General features: G+C 46.6%; 1 protein-coding gene and 1 long non-coding RNA gene across 5 annotated transcripts in view; both read left to right on the forward strand.

The window, feature by feature from the left end:
- The window catches only part of TNRC18 (trinucleotide repeat containing 18), a 121,280-nt gene that overhangs the window by 17,205 nt on the left and 90,171 nt on the right, over positions 1-13,904 (forward strand). The window lies entirely within an intron of this gene.
- LOC310693155 lies at positions 10,135-12,575 on the forward strand. The gene is made up of 2 exons (XR_014519019.1): positions 10,135-10,353; positions 10,855-12,575. It is a non-coding gene; the product is annotated as an uncharacterized lncRNA (long non-coding RNA).

Consider the following 13,904-nt stretch of genomic DNA (forward strand, 5'->3'; position numbering starts at 1 on the left):
ACCCTGAGATCATCATCCCAGGCCCCTCTGAGGTTCAGCAGAGCCATTCTGGCAAGTAATAATAATAATAATAATAATAATAATAATAATAGTAATAATTTATTATTTATACCCTGCCCATCTGGCTGAGACTCTGGGCGGCTTCCAACAAAATATTAAAATACAATAGTCCTTCAGATATTAAAAACTTCCCTAAACAGGGCTGCCTTCAGATGTCTTAAAGATAGGATAACTGCTTATTTCCTTCACATCTGAAGGGAGGGCGTTCCACAGGTTGGGCGACACTACCGAAAAGGCCCTCTGCCTGGTTCCCTGTAACCTCACATCTCGCAATGAGGGAACCGCCAGAAGGCCCTCGGCGCTGGATCTCAGTGAACGATGGGGATGGAGTAGCCCTCAATAGCCCTCTCCTCTTCCTTGCATTTCTCCAATCCTCTTTTAAAGCCATCCAAGTTGGCCAGCCCTGGCTCCTGTGGCAGGGAGTTCCACAGTTAAACTCTGTGCTGCGTGAAGAAGGATTTCCTTTTGTCTGTCATGTACCCTCTCAGCGTTCAGCTTCAAGGGATGCCCAGCAGTTCTTCTCCTATGAGAGAGGGGTAATTCCCCCCCCCATCCTCTTTCTCCAAGCTGTCCATAATTTCATAAATGTTTATCATGTCTCCCCTTCTCTTAACTAACATGTCCCGACTCCGGAACGCTGCAACCTTTATTCATGGGGAGCTGCAAAGTGTTTGGATCAGTGTTAGAAACTCAAATGAATAAGCTAATCGCCAAATGGCACCTTAAACCTAGGTTATGGTGGCCGCAATGGATGTCTAGGTGCCTTAAAAAAACCAAAAAATAGTGGGATTATTACTATTTTATTCATTTCAATTCTATGCCACTTTATATTTTAAAGAAAATATCTCAAAGCAGTTCACAACGTGTTGAAACAGCACATAAAACAATCCAGAATAAAACAAAAGGAAGCTTCAAGGAAAATATTTCGGATCCTTCTCTAAATGACATTTTGCTTTCCCCTTATTTATCTGCCTACTTAATTTATACAGCTACCCCATAGCAGAAGGACTCTAGGATAGGGTTGCCATATTTCAAACAGTGAAAATCTGGACAAAAAAGTTGAGCTTATACATCCAGATTTTCCATTTTCTGCCCAGACACTGCTGCTGACTTCAGTATTCCAGATATGTCCGGGGAATCTGGCAAACCTATTCTAGGAAGGCAGAGTGGTGCAGTGGTTAGAGCAGGCATCCCCCCCCCCAAACTCGGCCCTCTAGCTGTTTTGGGACTACAACTCTCATCATCCTTAGTTAACAGGAGCAGTGGTCAGGGATGATGGGAACTGTAGTCCCAAAACAGCTGGAGGGCCGAGTTTGGGGATGTCTGGGTTAGAGGATTGAAGGGATCAATGGGATTTTCTTGAAGGGACTGTTTTTGATCTGCTGGTCTCAAAAGCTTGTTTCAATGTGATACCTATGGGACCGCCTTTCCTGGTATGCCCCACGGAGGACCTTAAGGTCCACAAATGACAACACTTTGGAGGTCCCAGATCGCAAGGTAGTTTGATTGGTCTCAACTAGGGCCAGGGCCTTTTCAGTACTGGCCCCGACTTGGTAGAACTCTCTGTCCTAAGAGACCAGGGCCCTGCGGGACTTGACATCTTTCCGCAGGGCCTGCAAGATAGAGCTGTTCCGCCTGGCCTTTGGTTTGGACTCAGTCTGACCCTTATGTTTCCCTCCCCTTATGGTCTTGATTTATCAGTACTTTTAAAATGAGGCTGCATTTTAAATTTCATTTTAGCCTGTATTTTAAATTGATCCCCCCCATTATGTTTTTACTGTAATTTTACTGGTGTTAGCCACCCTGAGCCCAGCTCTGGCCGGGGAAGGTGGGGTATAAATAAAAATTATTATTGTTGTTGTTGTTGTTGTTGTTGTTGTGGGGTATAAATAAAAATTGTTGTTGTTGTTGTTGTTGTTGTTGTTGTTGTCATCATCATCATCATCATCATCATCCAGATATAACCAAGGAGTGGATTTTCCCCTCTCACTCCCATAAGGAAAAAGGGGTTTGTGTCTTGTGCTGTGGATGAGGAAGATAAGTATTTTTCTCTGGGTTCTGTTGTATAGTGGTACAGTTCTGGTAGATCATCAATATATGTGTGTTGAAAGAGGCAAAGCAAAGTTCCGATCAGTATTGATTGTTGCTTCTTGTAGAAATACGTGAAAACGATAAGATTTCTTTCCGTGTTCTTAGATTTACGTACAGTGAGCAGGTATGGGGAAACTGGGGCAACACTTGGCAGTGTGGAAACCCCTTTCCAGCCATAACTGCAGAATCGGGTGTCCAAAGAGCACTGGCATGTTTCAAGCGCAACCTTCCAAAGATCAAAGGATGCCTTATTCTGGCCTTTGGACAAACCTTTGGGTGCTCGCCTGTGGCGAGTCTGACTGGCTTCCGGGTGACCAGGGAGGAAGTTTCTGCAAGGTGGAACCACAGCTGTGAGCGAATGACTCTGCGTTAGGCAGCCATTGGGCCACAAACAATTGCAGCTGGAATGTTGCAGGGAGAGCTGTGGAAAACGCATCTTTATTGGCTAGTAAACGTTACAGCCTTGTTTGCAAAATGTAATTCCTGGATGGATGGATTTGTTGTTGTTGTTTCTCTCTATAAAAACCACACACTGACACACACACAAAAGACCGAACAAGGCAGCCTGTCCTCTGGGGAATCAGGACTACTCAGATTTTCCTTTCAATTTTTTGAATGGCCTTGCATAACAGAGGTGAAAGCAGCGGTGGGTGTGGAATGCACACGGCAGAGAGATGCGGTTTGTCTGCATTATGAATTCATGTCTGCGTCGCGCCCAGTTCTTTATTAATGTACACAGATGCATAAATCGGTGCGCATAACTCTCTCTCTGTGTGTGTACACACCTGCTATCTGGGCCAAGGCAGGGAGGGTCAGCTCAGACCCACTGTTTGTGTCCTACAAACCAAGGGTCCCTAGGTCAGTGGCTGGATCTGGGGGTTCCAGCTCAGCAGCCGGAAGGGGCTGATCCGTTGCGCAGGTGTGCTTGGCTGCCAGAAAGCCAGGCTCTTAGCCTTACGCCATGTGTGGCCCATCCGGGGTCTCCCTGCTGCCTCCAGTTGCGAGGGGCTGATGTTACAGGCACACCCTGTGCTAGGCTAGACCCCCAAATTCCCGGCAAGGAGTTCCAGGTTCTTGGGTCTGTTCCTGCAGGCTTTGGGGGACTGCATTGGGTCAGCCTGCCCCAGTCTGGTGTTAAATCAGCCTTTCTCAACCTGTGGGTCCCCAGATGTTGCTGAACTACAACTCCCATCACCCCAGCTAGCAAGGCCAGAGCTCAGGGATGATGGGAGTTGTAGTCCAACTGGGGACCCACAGGTTGAGAACCGCTGTGCTAAATGCTTTGTCCCTAACCTGTGCACGATTCCAAGTTACGACCTAAAAAGCCCAGTATGGCGTCTCCTCCTACGAACCTGTCCAGGTGTTGCAAGCCTCGGGAGAGCATCTTCTCTCGGTCCCGTCGGTGGTGACCCGAGGGAGACAGGGCCTTTTCTGCAGTTGCCCCCCATATTGTGAGATTCCCTCCCAAGAGAGGTCAGGCTGGTCTCTCTCTCCCTGTTATCCTTCCTGTTCACACAGGCCTTTGGAAATTAAGGGATAGGAGGTGCTTACCTTCTGGCAGCGTTAGGAATTCCCCAGGTGCCAGGCGTGTTTTGTGACTGGCGTGAGTCCAGGTGTGCCCACATGGAGATGCCTAGATGCCAAGTTGGTGCCTGACATCTCAACCTGGCAGAAGAGCTTATTTATTTGTTGCATTTTTCTCCTACATTTTCTCCAAGGAGTTCATGGTTCACCTCCCTCCTCATTTAATCTCTACAACAATCCTATGAGGTCAGCTAAGAGGCTGTGACTGACTCCAGTGAGTGGGGATTCGAACCCTGATCTCCCAGGTCTTCCTCCGACCCTCTAACCACTACACCCCGCTGCCTTCCTAGAGTCCTTCTGCAATGGGGCAGCTCTATAAATTAAGCAGGCAAATAAATATGAGGAGCGAAATATGTCTCTTAGAGAAGGATCTGAAATATATTCCTTGGATTTGTTTTATTCTGGATTGTTTTATTTGATGATGTTTTAATGTGCTGTAAACCACTTTGGGATTTTTTCTCTTTAAACTGTAAAGGGGTAAGAAAATAGCTGAATATATTAAGAAACATCTTAAAGAGGATGAAATTAGATGAGACAGAATCTTAAAATGCAATTGTATGCAATTTGGGTTCTAAACATCACTGGCAGGTTGAGAGGGAAGTGGCTTATTTTGTTGAACTGGAATATAACTCAGTAACAAATGCCACTTTCAATCTGGAAAAGGAATAAAATATATATGTGTGTGCGTGAAAAAGTATAGAAATGAAATGAGTAAGAATAACAATAATAATAATCCTCACTTGGTGAAAAAAATAATGCCTAGCCGTTCCGTTGTGGCGACCTCAACCCAGGTTTAAGGTTCCATTTGGTGGATAGCTTAGAGATATCCGAGTTTCTAACGCTGCCTGCTAGGCTGCTGTCACAGTAAACTGTATTTTAATGCCCGTTTTAAATGCAGTTAATGTATTGCAATTGGTTTATTTCTATTATTTCGTAGCAATGTTTTTAAATTGCGGTTCTTGTATTCTCTCTCTCTCTTAATTTTTTAACATATCATTTCCAAAAATCATTTAACATAACTTCTTATCTTATACAATATTTTAGACTTCCGTCAACAACCTCTGAAGATTTCCCATTCTTTATCACTTCTTCTGCATTTCTTAATTTCTCTATTACTTTTAATTGTCATTAACCAATAATTCTTTTCAAAGTCTTCCTTGCAATATTTCACAAAATCCTCCTTACAGAACCTCTTGCAATCCTGCTAGCGTTAATCTGTTTATTACAATTGCTTTTCAAATAATTCAAATATTTACTCGGGTCCTCTAAGAATTTCTGATCCCGCAGGTTTCGAATCCTTCCTGTTAATTTATCTAATTCTGCATAGTCCATTACTTTCATTTGCCGTTCTTCTTTCATTGGTAGTTCTTGTTTGAGGTTCTTGTATTCTTGGGGTTTGGCTGGATGATACTTGGTATCCCCTTCCACCCTACAATTCTGTGGTTCTGAAGCTGCCTCAAAGCCCAGCTTGGGAGAAAGGCGTGATATAAATACGTCAAATAAATTAAATAAACTCCCATAAACTACCCTGGATCTAGACTGCCGAGATGTATGATTTTAGGACCCACCTGATTTTCATGGTTGTCAGTTGTTTTCAATTGTTTTTAACATTATCATCCATTTCATTGCTATTCTGCTTTCTGTTTTTAAGGAGGGGGAAAAAAATCTCAAAGCAGTTTACAGCCAACATCAAAACACTAGATAAAGCATCGCTAAACAAACATTGCAGGAGGAGATCAAACACAAAATATACGTTCGAGGCAACGTAATGAACAGGAAACTAAAATATCTTAAAGATTTCAGGATTAGACAATACGTGCGAAGGTCAAGTACAGAGAATTCAACGCAGCGAAATTAAAATGAATTTATCTTAAAAATTTCAAAATCAAATGTTACTAAGGAGGTCACATATGCAGTACACATTTAAAACCGCTCAATTAGCAAGGAAATAGAATTATTGTTTTTAATGCTGTAACCCGCCCTGGGACCTTAGGGGGAAGGTTGGGTAATAAATAAAGCAATACATGATAATTATAATGATTATAATAATAAGGTTCGGTGATGGGCTGTCTGGGGCTGATGGGAGCCATAGCTCAAAACCTCTGGGGGCGCCAGGTTGAGAACGATAATACCTCTCTTCCAAAATCCCTTGCCTCCCCTCTCTGTGGTTGGAGGCTCCTTGCCTCCCACAACATTTCTTATTTATTTGTTTATTGGAAAATGTCACACTTCTCGACTCAGTGACCCTAAGGTTCTATGATTCTGCTGTTGGTTGCAAAATCACAAAGCAGTGTGCAACGCAATATTTTTTTAGAAGGGCCAATAAAACCGACGTGTATGATAACAATTGCAAACGCAGAAAATTGCAAAATGATAGATTAGGAGCAGGCTGGCATTATTTGCCATCAAAGGCAGGGGGCAGCAAAGTTTTTGTGGCTTGGGCTGGTTCACGGTCCCACAGTCGCCGCGGTGGGCCGGAGCGCGCATGCATGCACACAGGCACAAAGGCTATTTCTGGTGCGCCTTCCGGCATGGAGGACGCATGCGCAGCTTCCCATTGGCTGCAGGAGCTTCCTGCAGCCAATGGGAAGCCGGCCATCATCGCAGAAGCCGGTCCCTGTTCTGCTCTGCGCTGGTTTAGCACGGCGCATGAGAGAGTGGGCGACAGGGGTCCATGGGCTGGTTAAATAACCCCCCCCATGGGCCTTAGGTTGTCAACCCCTGCTCTGAAGAGTCCACAAGTGTTTGGCATGTGCTGAAATTTCACCAACAGGGAGATTGTTCCTTAGAGAGGAGGCCACCGCAGAAAAGGCCCTGTCCCTGGTTGCCTCTTGATGGACCTCTGCAGGCAATGGCGTAACTGGTTGGTCCTTCCAAGTTGACCCCAGGAATAGGGGCAGGATGATATGGGGAAAGGGTTTCCTTGAGGCAGCCCGGTCCTAGATGGTTTGGGGTTTTGTAAGTTGGTGGAAGAACCATAAGCCTGGTCCAGGATTATACTGACGGCACCAGAGGACAGCTCTTTTAAGATTGTCCAAGTCTGTTTTGATGCTGTGTGGATGACTGCACACGAGACTTAACATATGGTACATGTCTTTGTCCTGGAAGATAACAATTTATGCTTGGTAATTGTTTTAAAGGTTTTCAATGAAGTTTGTAATACTAAAAGGGTGGTGGTTATGCAAGCACGGTTAGGAGTTCTGGTCCACAGCTGAGCAGCACCATTGCCACATTAGTTACAGCTTCCAGACCGGCCTCCGGACAGCCCTCCTCTGCACATGTTGCCCTGAGCTGCTGGGATTTGTAGTGCAGCGACGCCTGGAGGGCCACAGGCTCCCCCCATACCATATGAGGCAGTCCAAAGAACCACGTGTGTGTGTTTCTGAGCCCCCCCCCGAATGACAGTAGCCCAAAAGCGGAGGTCTGAGAAACAGTTTCTATCCAAATGCGATTTGGGTTTTAAACACAGTGTAAGGTAGTTTTATTGTATTTAATTATGGGGTATCAGAGTTTTTAGGGGGTTAACCAGGCTGGGGTAGCTGGGATAGCAGGCGTGTTGGGTTTTGAATGTCTGGTGTAGATTTTTTCAATTTCCTTTTTCTGTATGGGACAACGACAATAAAGATGATCGCATCGTCTTGCTTCTCTGAGCGTCCTGTTACGGAAATGGCATGGGAGGGAGCACATCTTTAAAGTTGTTGCAGTGTTACAAATATTATGCCTGAATGTATCATTTCAACTTGACAGCTCAGGGAAGATACAGTGGTACCTCGGGTTAAGAACTTAATTCATTCTGGAGGTCCATTCTTAACCTGAAACTGTTCTTAACCTGAAGCACGACTTTAGCTAATGGGGCCTCCTGCTGCCACTGCGCCACCAGAGCACGATTTCTGTTCTCATCCTGAAGCAAAGTTCTTAAGCCGAGGTACTATTTCTGGGTTAGTGGAGTCTGTAACCTGAAGCGTCAGTAACCCGAGGTACCACTGTACTTAGCTTTATAAATTTGTAGAAAGCCATACTTTAACTTTCCAATGCCATTTAACCCTTAAAGAAAGGTGCATTTGGGCTCCCCCTCCCTCTGTGAGCCAAGAAGCAGGAAGTCCCCTAGGCAGCAGGAACAGGGCATCGCGCCATAATTCCCCCAGCGTGAGAGCACATTCACGGCCCCCCACCCAGGGAGTGAGCAAGGGGGCAACACTAGACATCCGCAGAGGCAGTTGATCAAGTCAGGTGTTCTGGAAGCCCATCTCCAGACCAGTCCTGAGGGCAAGGAGATGTCAAGAGTTCTATTGTTCTTCCAGTGGTGGGGACTTGAGAGGTGTTGGGAAAGGGGTCTGATCAAGTGACCTCATGTTGGACTTGTGTAACCCTTGTATGCCCCTCCCCCTTTGTGACATGCTAGTGATGTAGTGAAGATGTCTCAATGATGCCTCTCAAAGTGTATTCTGGGGGAAAGAGGGAAGTTTTAAAAGAGGACGTCATCCCCTCTTCAGGGTTCTTACTCCTGTGGGGACCTGTTGCACAACAATAAAGCTCATGGATTTACTGACCGCTATTTGCTCCAAATGACTTGGCTGGAACTTCCTTCTTTTACTGACTTCATGGACACTGAAGAAGTGTGCATGCACACGAAAGCTCATACCAATATCAAACTTAGTTGGTCTCTAAGGTGGGACGCTGGTGGTGCTGTGGGTTAAACCACAGAGCCTAGGATTTGCCGATCAGAAGGTCAGCAGTTCAAATCCCCGAGACGGGGTGAGCTCCCGTTGCTCGGTCCCTGCTCCTGCCCACCTAGGAGTTTGAAAGCATGTCAAAGTGCAAGTAGATAAACAGGTACCTCTCCGGCGGGAAGGTAAACGGCGTTTCCGTGTGCTGCTCTGGTTTCAGTGTTCTGTTGCGCCAGAAGCGGCTTAGTCATGCTGGCCACATGACCTGGAAGCTGTACGCCGGCTCCCTCGGCCAATAAAGTGAGATGAGCGCCGCAACCCCAGAGTCAGCCACGACTGGAGCTAATGGTCAGGGGTCCCTTTACCTTTACCTTTAAGGTGCTACTGGAAGGAATTTTTCTGTTTGTTTGTTTCGACTACAGCAGACCAACATGGATACCTACCTGTAACTAGATGGATTGATCTGCGGGGGACCCTGAAGAGCTGGACTGTTGAGTAGTCTCTCACCCTGGACCTTTTCCTTAACAGTCCTGACGGTCACTGCTGTGATTGTTTGATCTCTTGCCATGGCAGAAGGAAAGGCCCTCTATTCCAAAGGCTGGCACTGCCAGACAGAAGAGCTTCGGCCAAGCGGGCTTAGCCAACTTGGCAGCCCTCCCTTGAGCCTCGGGGAAAGTCTCCAAATGAGAATTGGTCCGAAGCTTTGGCCTCCTTCTTCCTGCTGCCCCTCAAAGTTCCACTTTGGGGAACTGGGGCTCTTTTGCGGGGGGCAACGCCAACTCATCTGTTTGGTGGTCTTTTCTGAATAAATATATATAGAGAGAGGGAGAGTTCTTTTTAAAAAATATAATATGATTTTTATTGATTTTCAAAAAGAGAAAGATTAAGGGAAGAGAACAGAAAAAGGAGTTACATCATAATATCATAGAAATTCCACATTTCGATATTACTCTGAATTTCTTGACTTCCCCCTATCCCTTCCCAGGGTCCTATTAATTCTATTCCCAACTACATATCAATACTTCTCCAATTTTTCATATTTCTAGATTATCTGTACTTTCTGTTACAATGCAAGTGTGTTTAAAATCCTGCTAATATTTTGAGCTGTTTACAATGATTTTGTATATACATAACAAACATTTCCCAATCTTAAAGACCATTGTGAACAGTTAACATCGTTAGTAGGATTGGAATTATCACTTGTAGTGTAATAGTGGATTTTGGGTATAACGGGGATGTAAAAGATTTGGATGATCATAAAAGATGCAGGAGGACATGATTAATGATAGGATCCACAAAGGGGAGAATGGGAGTCCAGGAGATTCCTTGGAATCTTGTTTTTATGATCTGTGTTCAATATATGACTGTAAAATTTTATTCTGAAAAACCAAATAAATAAATAAATAATAATTAAGAAAAACTAAACCGTGGACACGCAGATGATTCCGCTGAGTGGAAGCAGCCGACAGCGACCCTTGGCAGTAGAGTTACATCCACCTGCAGGATCCCAATTTGTTTTGCATGGCTGGTATGCTGAGAAGAAACAGGGACGCGGGTGGCGCTGTGGGTTAAACCACAGAGCCTAGAACTTGCCGATCAGAAGGTTGGCGGTTCGAATCCCTGTGACGGGGTGAGCTCCCGTTGCTCGGTCCCTGCTCCTGCCAACCTAGTAGTTCGAAAGCATGTCAAAGTGCAAGTAGATAAATAGGTACCGCTCCTGTGGGAAGGTAAACGGTGTTTCCGTGCGCTGCTCTGGTTCGCCAGAAGTGGCTTAGTCATGCTGGCCACATGACCTGGAAGCTGTACGCCGGCTCCCTCGGCCAGTAAAGCGAGATGAGCGCCGCAACCCCAGAGTCGGTCACGACTGGACTTAATGGCCAGGGGTCCCTTTACCTTTACCTTACGCTGAGAAGAAGCCTCGACTTGTGATATGGGATTGTTCAGAGCAGGGGTCTGCAACCTTTAAGACAAAAAGAGCCACTTGGACCCGTTTCCGAAGAAAAAAAAACTGGGAGCCGCAAAACTCATCATTATAAAAATAACTTTTTTGTCACTTTTTTATTATTTCTTTGTTTGACCCCTCAGAATTACTTCTTCTCATAGAAATAAACGTTAAATTAACAAGTTACCTTTTTGTGTGTGTGTGTTCTTCACTCCCCTTCAAAACAGTGACCAGCGTACATGCCCCCTTTCAATGCAGTGACCAGCGTACATGTCCCCTTTCAATGTAGCGGGCGGGCGGGAAGGTGACGTCGGGACGGTGCGTGACTAATGCACGCACAGCCCCCATGCGACGTCACAGCCGTACAGCGCCTGCCACAGTGGGGAGTGTCGGGGCGCACAATGCGCCTCCTCCCCTCGCTAGTATCTGCCCTGGAGCCGCAGCAAAGGTGTAAAAGAGCCACATGCGGCTCCAGAGCTGCGGGTTGCAGACCCCTGGTTCAGAGGGAAGCAAACAGCAATTCCTGGTTCAAGCATAACACGAAGTCCAGCCCATGGTTTGCTGCTCCTGCTGCCTAGTGCCAAGGAGTAAAGGCAGATCAATCTGGGCGCATACAGCAGGCCATTAACCAGGCCTTAATGTGATGTGCAAAGGCAGCCATTCCTTCAATTATAAATTACTCTTGCATGGCAGAGGTTATTTTAGATACGCGCAGAGTTTATTTTGTATCCGTCCCACGGCGTGATAAATAAAACTCTACAACTAAAGAGGTTTCATTTTTTTAAAGAAAAAAAGAAAGAAAGCAGCAATGTAGAAGTCAAAATGTGCTTTATTAAGAAACCCTCAGCAGGAACGAACGATCGCCAGATACACGCTGTCTGCAATTGGTTGCATGTCGGCGGAATTTGCTTCGTGGCAAATGCAAAGCCAGCGGCAGATCTGATCACGCCCGTCTTTGAATTTGACGGTAAATGATTGATTCGCTTGACAGTCTAACCACTGAGAGCGTCGCTCCGGAAACCGATGTGAGAATCTTGCTGCAAGCTGCTTCCAGAAATGCAGGGGTGGAGTGGGGGGTGGGGGTGGGGCGAGCAGCCTATATGCAGCCCCAACATTCACATTCCCCGTTGGTCCCCTTCCAGGTGGCAGCCTCTTGCCACACACTTGGGATGTTGGCAGTGCCAGGCTGCAAACACACCTGTGCCCAATAGACTGGCTTGCTTCTGTCAAGGGCTGCGTCTCTGGCCTCTGTTGCTGCTGGAAGATGAGACAACCCGTCAAATTGATATTGCCGCCCTCAGGGAGGGGAGGGGGCCCAGTCGGAGCCTGCCGGGTTCTTGAGGTGGGGGTAGGCGTAAGATCGGCTGTGTAAATTAAACTTTCCAAAGTGACAACCGGCTCAGAGAGCAGGCTGGGGTGAAAATTAAGACCGTGGCAGTTGAAGGCCGGGTATTAGGTGGGGGGAAGATGTTTTACAATCCTCACAGCAAAGGCTGAACTTGCAACGTGGTGCATGAAGGAAGAACATCAGCTGCGATTTGGAACGGGTTGAATCCCAGAGACGGAGAGAGCAACCTCGCTTTCTTCTAGAGGGGTGTGACCCAGGGCTCTGGCTTTGCTTGGTGGCGAATGCCAAATTATTTAGCAGAGTAACCCCCCGTTTTGCCGCCTGTGAAAGGGTGACGTGGTTTCCTCTTTCTTTGTGCAGATTTGTCCTGCTTTTGTAAGGTAGACAGTCCAGTGCTCGAAATTTGCCAGGTGTGTTTTGCTCCTGCTGTGGGTCCAGTTGCAACTACCTGCATATTTCTGGGCACCAGGTTGTCAACTGGCATCTCAATGAAGACAGCTGACTCGTTCACAGCAAAGGACGCAAGTCTTGTGTTTCTGCACTGCCGCATGAATCGGGGACCCCTCTCTGGGCATCTTAGTCCTCCATCATCGCATCAAGGGATGTAAATGCAGGGCTGAATGCAGATATACAGTGGTACCTTGGTTCTCAAACTTAACCCGTTCCGGAAATCCATTCCAAAACCAAAGTGTTCCAAAACCAAGGTGCGCTTTCCCATAGAAAGTAATGCAAAATGGATTAATCCATGCCAGACTTTTAAGAACAACCCCTAAAAGAGCAATTTAACATGAATTTTACTATCTAAAGAGACCATTGATCCATAAAATCCATAAAACAATCAATCAGTAGCTGAACTGTGTTCCACGCAGTCACAAAAACAAAACTCAAAAGAGACACTAAAACAAAAACGCAAAATAAATAGCAATAACAGACATTGTAACACTCAAAATAGAAGTGTGGCACTCAAATCGGAAGCATAACACTCAAAACGGAGGGCGTTCGGCTTCTGGAAAAAGTTTGCAAACTGGAACACTTACTTCCGGGTTTGCAGTGTTTGGGTTCCAAGTTGTTTGAGAACCAAGGTACCACTGTATATGAATGTGCTACAGCCTTTCCAAAGGCCACTCAAATGGAACTCACAGACCACCGTTTAAAAACCTCTGCCTTAGTCCATAGTTGATACCATTTCTACTGTGTGTGATTCTCCTCCTTGCAAGCTGCAGTCAAGCAGTGTAGTTGACATCGTAGAATTTTAGCCTTGGAAGGAACCCCGAGGGTCATCTAGTCCAACCCCCCTTGCAAATAAGACATTGTGTTGTGGCGACCTAGATTTAAGGGGCCATTTGGCACCTACCTTAATATATCTGGATTTCTGACACCGATAGAGTCATAGAAGCGCCTCATTCTGGCTCGTGTTAACCGATGAGAGAGTCCATCTTCACGCTGCTCATAGTTAGACTGTGGAACTCCCTCCCACAGGATGCTCACCAGCTTTCGTGGCTTTAAGAGCACATTGGGCAAATGGATGGAGGAGAGGGATTTCGGCGGCGTGGGAAACAGGCAAAGGGGAAAGGTGCCTTTTTGAGATCACCCCCTCTCCTCCTGCCCCTTTTCGCAGAGCTCCTAGGTGCCTTACCCATTCCTTAGCTGCCTTTGTGGAGCATCAATCATGGATTCTTTGCAGGAGACCCACAGTTGGCCTCTGCGCAAGCTTACGGGGTCTGGATTCCAACCCGTCTGTGTCATCACATTCCCGTTCCACAAGGAGCCTTCCTCCGAGAGAAGCTCTCCCTTGCCTATTCCTGAGGGTCAAATGCAGCTCTTTTTTTGGGGGGGGGGAGATGCTGGCAAGCTGATGGCATTCTGTGGAAGGTGGAAACATCTGCCCCTGCCTGGGTGCGGATGGTGCCTCTGGGTCTGTGGCTGGGAGGGACTTGGATGACCCCGGGAAAGACATTCGGCAAAAAGGCTCCCTTTGCAGCCTTCCAGAGCCATGTCCTTGCCTGTTCCCTGCGTTGAAAAGCATTGGGGGAAGTTAGCAGCCGGGCAAATCTCAAGGCGGCTCCCATCCCTTGAAATAAAAAGGTAAAGGGACCCCTGACCGTTAGGTCCAGTCGTGGCCGACTCTGGGGTTGCGGCGCTCATCTCGCTTTATTGGCCGAGGGAGCCGGCATACAGCTTCTGGGTCATGTGGCCAGCATGACTAAGCCGC

Source organism: Podarcis liolepis (genome assembly GCF_965112155.1).
Source record: "Podarcis liolepis genome assembly, chromosome: 14".
NCBI lineage: Eukaryota > Metazoa > Chordata > Lepidosauria > Squamata > Lacertidae > Podarcis > Podarcis liolepis.